This window comes from Phacochoerus africanus, chromosome 15, assembly GCF_016906955.1.
Source record: "Phacochoerus africanus isolate WHEZ1 chromosome 15, ROS_Pafr_v1, whole genome shotgun sequence".
NCBI lineage: Eukaryota > Metazoa > Chordata > Mammalia > Artiodactyla > Suidae > Phacochoerus > Phacochoerus africanus.
Window position 1 is genome coordinate 108,503,125 of NC_062558.1, and position 6,655 is coordinate 108,509,779.

Below are 6,655 nucleotides of genomic sequence, written 5' to 3' on the forward strand. Positions count from 1 at the left end.
AATTATTGCATCGAGTGATACTGAATTATGCTGTAGTCTTTAGCACTGCTTTTACAGGGCCTCTTCTGGTATTTCCCCTTTTATGAAGACAATATGAGCTGGAGTTAAGTGCTCACTCAAAAGAAAAGGGATGCCAGCTTTGAGAGAGGCACCTGCAGACATTGTTTCACTTAATCTACCTCCCACCCACCCCACTGCCAAATCTAAGAGGTAGGAGCTGTAACTCCCACTTACAGGATGGATATTCAAATCAAGTAACTTGGCCATGACCACACACCCAAAAGCCAAGATTCAACACAGGCCAATCACCTCCAAGTGTGTGTTCTTCCTACTATTCCAGACTACTCCTGAAATGTTTATTCACTCAATAAGTAATCCTCATGTACCTAGTATAAGTCAAGACTGTTCTAGAAGTTATTGGTACAGTGGTGAACAAAGAAGACACAGTATCTGCCTTCAGTGGGGGAAAAATGAACAAGCAAAATGTTAAGTGGAGAGAGACTGATGGGTGTGTGTGTGTGTGTGTGTGTGCTATTTCATTTGGAGAGTTCAGGAAATCTCTCCCTGATAAGGTGACTCGGGAATAGCAGATCTGAAGGAAATGAAGGTGTGAACCTCATGCATAGCTTAGGGAAAAGCTTTTGGAAGCAGAGAAAGAGAAAATGCAAAGACTCTGAGGAGGTCGTGTGCTTGAGATGTTTGAGAAATCAGGGTGCAGAGGGAGTAGGGGTACAGTTAGGAGAGGAAGTAGAAACTGATGGAAATAAAGTCAGAGATGTGGTGGACAGGACAGGGAAATGGATTGCATAGTCTTATAGACCATATGTATTAGTTTCTTGTTGATGCTGTAACAAATAACCACAGACTTAGTGGCTCAAAACAACACAAATTTGTCATCTTACAGTTCTGGAGTTCAGAAATCTGAAATAGGTTTTACTAGGCTAAGACCACAGTGTTGGCAGGGCTGCATTCCTTCTGGAGGCTCTGGGGGAGAATCTATTTCCTTTTCCACTTCTAAAGGTTGCCTACATTCCTTAACTCACCATCCCTTTCTCTATCTGTAAAGCCAGTGCCAGGAGAGCTCCCGTTGTGGCTCAGTGGGTTACAAACCTGCCTAGTATCCAAGAGGATGTGGGTTCAATCCCTGGCTTTGCTCGGTGGGTTAAGGATCTGGCATTGCCGTGAGCTGTGGTGTAGGTCACAGACACAGCTCGGATCCCGCATCACTGTGCCTGTGATGTAGGCTGGCAGCTGCAGCTCCACATCACTGTGCCTGTGATATAGGCTGGCAGCTGCAGCTCTGATTTGACCCCTAGCCTAGGAACTTCCATATGCCCCAGGTGCAGCCCCCAAAAGCAAATAAAATAAAATAAAGCCAGCATCATAGCATCCTTAAATCTTTCTTAATCTCTGATCTCCACCTCGCCCCCAACCTCCCCTGCATTTCTGCTTCTAATAACATTTCCTTTTCTGACTCTCCTGTCTCTTTCTTCCTCTTCTAAGGACCCTTGTGATTACACTGGCCCCACCTGATAATCTAGGATCATCTTCCCATCTCAAGATCCCTCACTTTATCACATCTGAAAAGTCCCTTGCCATGTAAAGTAACATACTCACAGGTTCTGCAGATTAGGATGTGGACATTTTGGGGAGGCTCTTATTCTGATGACCACACCATAAAAAGGACTTTGACTTTTACTCTGAGTAGGAAGTTATTGGAGGGTTCTGAGCAGAGCAGTATATGGTTTGATTTACTGTGAAAATTTTCAAGGCAAGTAGGCATTACAAACACTGGATACATTGTTAGAATATTGAGTGAATCTAAAAGATTGGCAAATTCATCATGAGCTCCTGCTGAATGACCAGCCTACTCTCCAGGAGTCAGAGTTCAGAGTTCAGCAGCACAATGAATAGGGGATAGGAAAGGAAAGCAACACATTTCCCTCCAATATCTCCTCCTCTTCCTTCCTGACCTGTTTTGCTATTCATGTTTCCATTTCCATATATATATGGAATATATATATATATATGGAATATATATATATATATGGAATATATATATATATATGGAATATATATATATATATATATGGAATATATATATATATATATATATATATATATATTACTGGATGCAACCAATCAATCAATAAAAATACCCTTTATATAGCAAAGAAAGAGATGAAGAAACTGTGACATTTCTGCCATAAAAGTGAAGACTAAATAGGTTTCTTTTGTGAGCTAGTACTGCTTAAAAAATACTCTTTTCCAAGTTTTGTAGCAAAAAGAAAAAATTAAACAGAATGTTTAATATAGTAAACCTTGCATATACAAACAGGTTTATGCAAGTCTGTTGGGCTTTCTCCACAACATTTAGGTGCAAAAATATCATATACCTTTATTTTTTTTAAATCAAATTAAACCTAACTCAATCCTTCCAGCCTTCCTGTAGTTGACTGAAATTCACCCTCCATCATTTTCGGAGGCCTCACCCAGCAGGCTTATGGGCACCACCCAAGATACTTCCCTGTCTGTATCATGAATCCCAGTCCAGACAACTGTGTTCTATTCAATAATTAGCCTCTTCCACAAGCGATGTCCACTTCCTCCCAGATAAACTAACTGTAGTCCCCAAAGCTGGGGTGCCCAGGCAACCACATGGCTACTATGTCAACTATCTATTGTTGTATAACAAACTACCCCCAGAAGTAATGGCTTAGGGCAACCATTGTATTGCTCACATTCCTGTGGACCAGGAACTGGGGCAGAGTTAAGTGAGTCCAGATCATCTCTATTCCCTATGGTAAACTCTGGGCTCACTCCTATGGCTACAGTCAGCTTGTGGTTGAGCCAAGCTTGAAGTTCCAAGGTCTCTCACCCATGTCAGTTAAGATATCTTGATTCTTTCTTTCCACAAGGTCTCTCTCTTCCCTAGTAGGATGGCCTAGACCTCTTTTTTTTTTTTTTTTTTTTTTCAGGGCCACACCCGAGGCATATGGAAGTTCCCAGGCTAGGGGTAGAATTGGAGCTGCAGGTGCTGGCCTATGCCAAAGCCACAGCAACACCAGATCCAACCCACGTCTGTGACCTACACCACAGCTCATGGCAATGTTGGATCCTTAACCCACTGAGCAAGGCCAGGGATCAAACCTGCATCCTCATGGATACTAGTTGGATTCGTTACCACTGTACCACAATGAGAACTCCGGCCTAGACCTCTTTACAAGGTGGCTGAGGTCTCTGAGAAAAACCAAAAGCTATGAGGCCTCTTAAGGCCTGTGCCCAGAAGTTCTGGAACATTTCTGCTATATTCTATTGTCAAAGTAAGTCATCAGCCCAGTCTAGATTTCATGGCTCAGAAAAATAGACTCTACTTTTTGAAGGGAGGAGCAGCAAAGTTAACTGCCAAAAGTTGTGGCCATACAGAGTGTGATCCACTGGGAACCACTTTAACGTTTTACCACAGCCCCCTCCCAAGATTCAGACACTCCCCTCTGACCTACCAGTGTCTGAAAATCCACATAAAGAGGGGCTTTACCTCCTCCCCACTCTGGGATGATCCAGCTTAATTCTGGGAACTTGCCAAGCCCTGCCAAAGACATAGGTGAGGTGAAGGTCCTGCCTCTAAAACACACACACACACACACACACACACACACACACACACACACACACACACCCTCTTGAATTCTTCTCCAACCTTGAAACGGGTACTGTATTATATTCAGTAATATAAGATGGGAAAGTCTCCAGCCTCTCTTCGGGCAAGGCAGAGGGAAGGAGGGAAAGGCTGATAAAAAGATCTTATGAGATTTTGATGCCAATATGAGGTACCAGATCTCTTGCCAGGACTGGCATGGTTTTGGTCACTGGGCCCACCTCGCCTTTCTCTGGGATAAAGGTGGCAAGAAGGCTAATGCTGGTAACCAACATGAAGTGGAATGATGGTCTCCAAGGGTCCCAGACGACAGCTTGATTCCACTCAGGATTTCCATGAGAGACAATCTGCTTGTTAAAGAAGTTGCAGAACTTGCAGATAATTTGCCTCTTACATGTAGAGGACATTTTCCTGATCCAAACATGCTTCATTGCTTTTAGATAACTGTATCCCCAGATGAGGGTTGCTGCTAGGGTAGAAATTTTCAGTTTGAAACTTCAGTTCCCAGTGTGTACAACATGGTACCTCCCACCCAACATGAGTGCCTGACCAGGATCTGGCACTCCAACATATTCAAGACAGGTGAGTATGTCTAAGTTTACCAAGTTTACAAAGAAAACTTTTGACTGATGGTACTGGCTGGACTCCCACCAGAACACTCAAGGATATTGTTTGGGGAGGGTTAAACTCTTTCTTTACTGATCTATTGAACTGTGATGGTTTACTGAATATTAACGCTATAGAACATATTCACAGGACAGTAAGGGCTTCCAGAATAAAGCTGAAGCCTTCATTAAGCATTATGACAGGTAACAGAAAGAGAAGATTGTAGGATCATGGACTGTGTGTTATTAATGTCTCTCTAACATGAAACATCAAGAGGGAGCCTCTCCTCACCCCAGTCCTCATGCTCCTTCTCAGTCCCACTGGAATGTATGAGTCCTGGGATCATGTTGTCCTGACGAAGGACACATTCATGAAAGCCCATTGTAGATGATGAATTCAACACAATACAGCAAGAAATGTGTTTGGGGTTCTCAAGAATTGTCTACTCACCTTGTCATATTTACTTTTTTGAAACTATACTGTATAGGCTATAGACAAAATTTTTTAAAAGCTTTTCTTTTTCTTTTTCTTTTTTTTTTTCTTTTTAGGGCCACACCTGCAGCATATGGAAGTTCCCAGGCTAGGGGTCAAATCGGAGCCGTAGCTGCTGGCCTACACCGCAGCCACAGCAAGACCAGATCTGAGCCATGTCTGCAACCTACACCATAGCTCATGGCAACGCTGGATCCTTTAACCCACTGAAAGAGGCCAGAGATCAAACCCACATCCTCATGGATACTAATACGGTTCTTAACCTGCTGAGCCATGACAGGAACTCCCAAAATTCTTGAAAAGTTTTATTGAACTCAAAACTAAAGCTAGAGCTTCCTTATTTTTTCCCCAAACAAAATCAGTTCCTTACACAAGTGATGTTAATGCTGTTAAATGCAACTCACAGATCAACCATAAGAAACCCACTAAAAACTAAGGAAACTTCCTCAAACATTGGCCCTGCCTAGCGCTTGTGGTTTCCCAAAATGCATAGAATCATTTATTGTATCTCTCTTAGTAAAATGCATATTTCATTTAAAGTAAGCATATTTTAGAACAGACTTGTAATTTGTACAATTGAATGCTTTATTTTTTCCATTTTTACTTATTTTATGTTTTCATTGTATAGTACAGAAAGAAAGATGTTGGGTCAAGCAACTATTGCAGAGAGATGCAAAGAAAATATGCAAGACAAATTGTTCATCCAGCCAAAATGCAATAAGAATCTGGACTTCAAAATGAGTTCTTGCTTTAAGGCTCAAAATGTGTAGGGAAAAAAAAAAGCAGGGAGCCATTCTCACATGCTGCCCAGAGGAACCTTCTAGAGCAACCATAGGCAGTTTACCATTTCTGAATTTGGTCATGTGACTGTCAGCCAGTAGACAACACCTGTGTAGTTACTTATCAGAAAACAACACCCTCACTTATCTAAGGGAAAGGAGCGATAATTCAGGAATCAGTCCAAACAAGGTCTGATGCCACAGAAGCTAAACCTGTGACCTTCTGAGTGTACTATGGTTCTGGGCACTGCCTGGAGGGAAGCATTCTAGAACTTGGAGGACTCAGAATCAGCAGCTGAATATTGCCAGTTTTTATCAGGTTAACAAGCTTCAGAGGAAGAACACTAAAGAGATGCAAATGGATTCACCCCTGCATTAAGACATTTGAACCAGTGAAATCAAGTGCAAAATATCTGTTTGCCTAGCTTTATTGGCAGGGGAAAAAAAAAGAGATGTGACAGAAATTATTTTTCACTAATATTTATGTAACTAAGTGCCCTTTGGGGCCCCTAGGCACACAAGCGTTTCTGTGTCCTCTATTTCTTTTTTTTTTTCTTTTTCTTTTTCTTTTTGGATTTACAACCTGGAATTTCTTCATTTTCTTTTCTTTTCTTTTCTTTTTTTTTATTTTCCCACTGTACAGCAAGGGGATCAAGTTATCCTTACATGTATACATTACAATTACATTTTTTTCCCCACCCTTTGTTCTGTTGCAACATGAGTATCTAGACAAAGTTCTCAATGCTATTCAGCAGGATCTCCATGTAAATCTATTCTAAGTTGTGTCTGATAAGCCCAAGCTCCTGATCCCTCCCACTCCCTCCCCCTCCCATCAGGCAGCCACAAGTCTCTTCTCCAAGTCCATGATTTTCTTTTCTGAGGAGATGTTCATTTGTGCTGGATACTAGATTCCAGTTATAAGTGATATCATATGGTATTTGTCTTTGTCTTTCTGGCTCATTTCACTCAGGATGAGATTCTCTAGCTCCATCCATGTTGCTGCAAATGGCATTATGTCATTCTTTTTTATGGCTGAGTAGTATTCCATTGTGTATATGTACCACCTCTTCCGAATCCAATCATCTGTTGATGGACATTTGGGTTGTTTCCATGTCCTGGC

At 41.7% G+C, this 6,655-nt stretch overlaps 1 pseudogene; it reads left to right on the forward strand.

The window, feature by feature from the left end:
- Positions 1–3,856: 3,856 nt before the first annotated feature.
- LOC125116994 (NEDD8-conjugating enzyme UBE2F-like) lies at positions 3,857–4,471 on the forward strand (annotated as a pseudogene).
- The last annotated feature ends 2,184 nt before the right edge of the window (positions 4,472–6,655 follow it).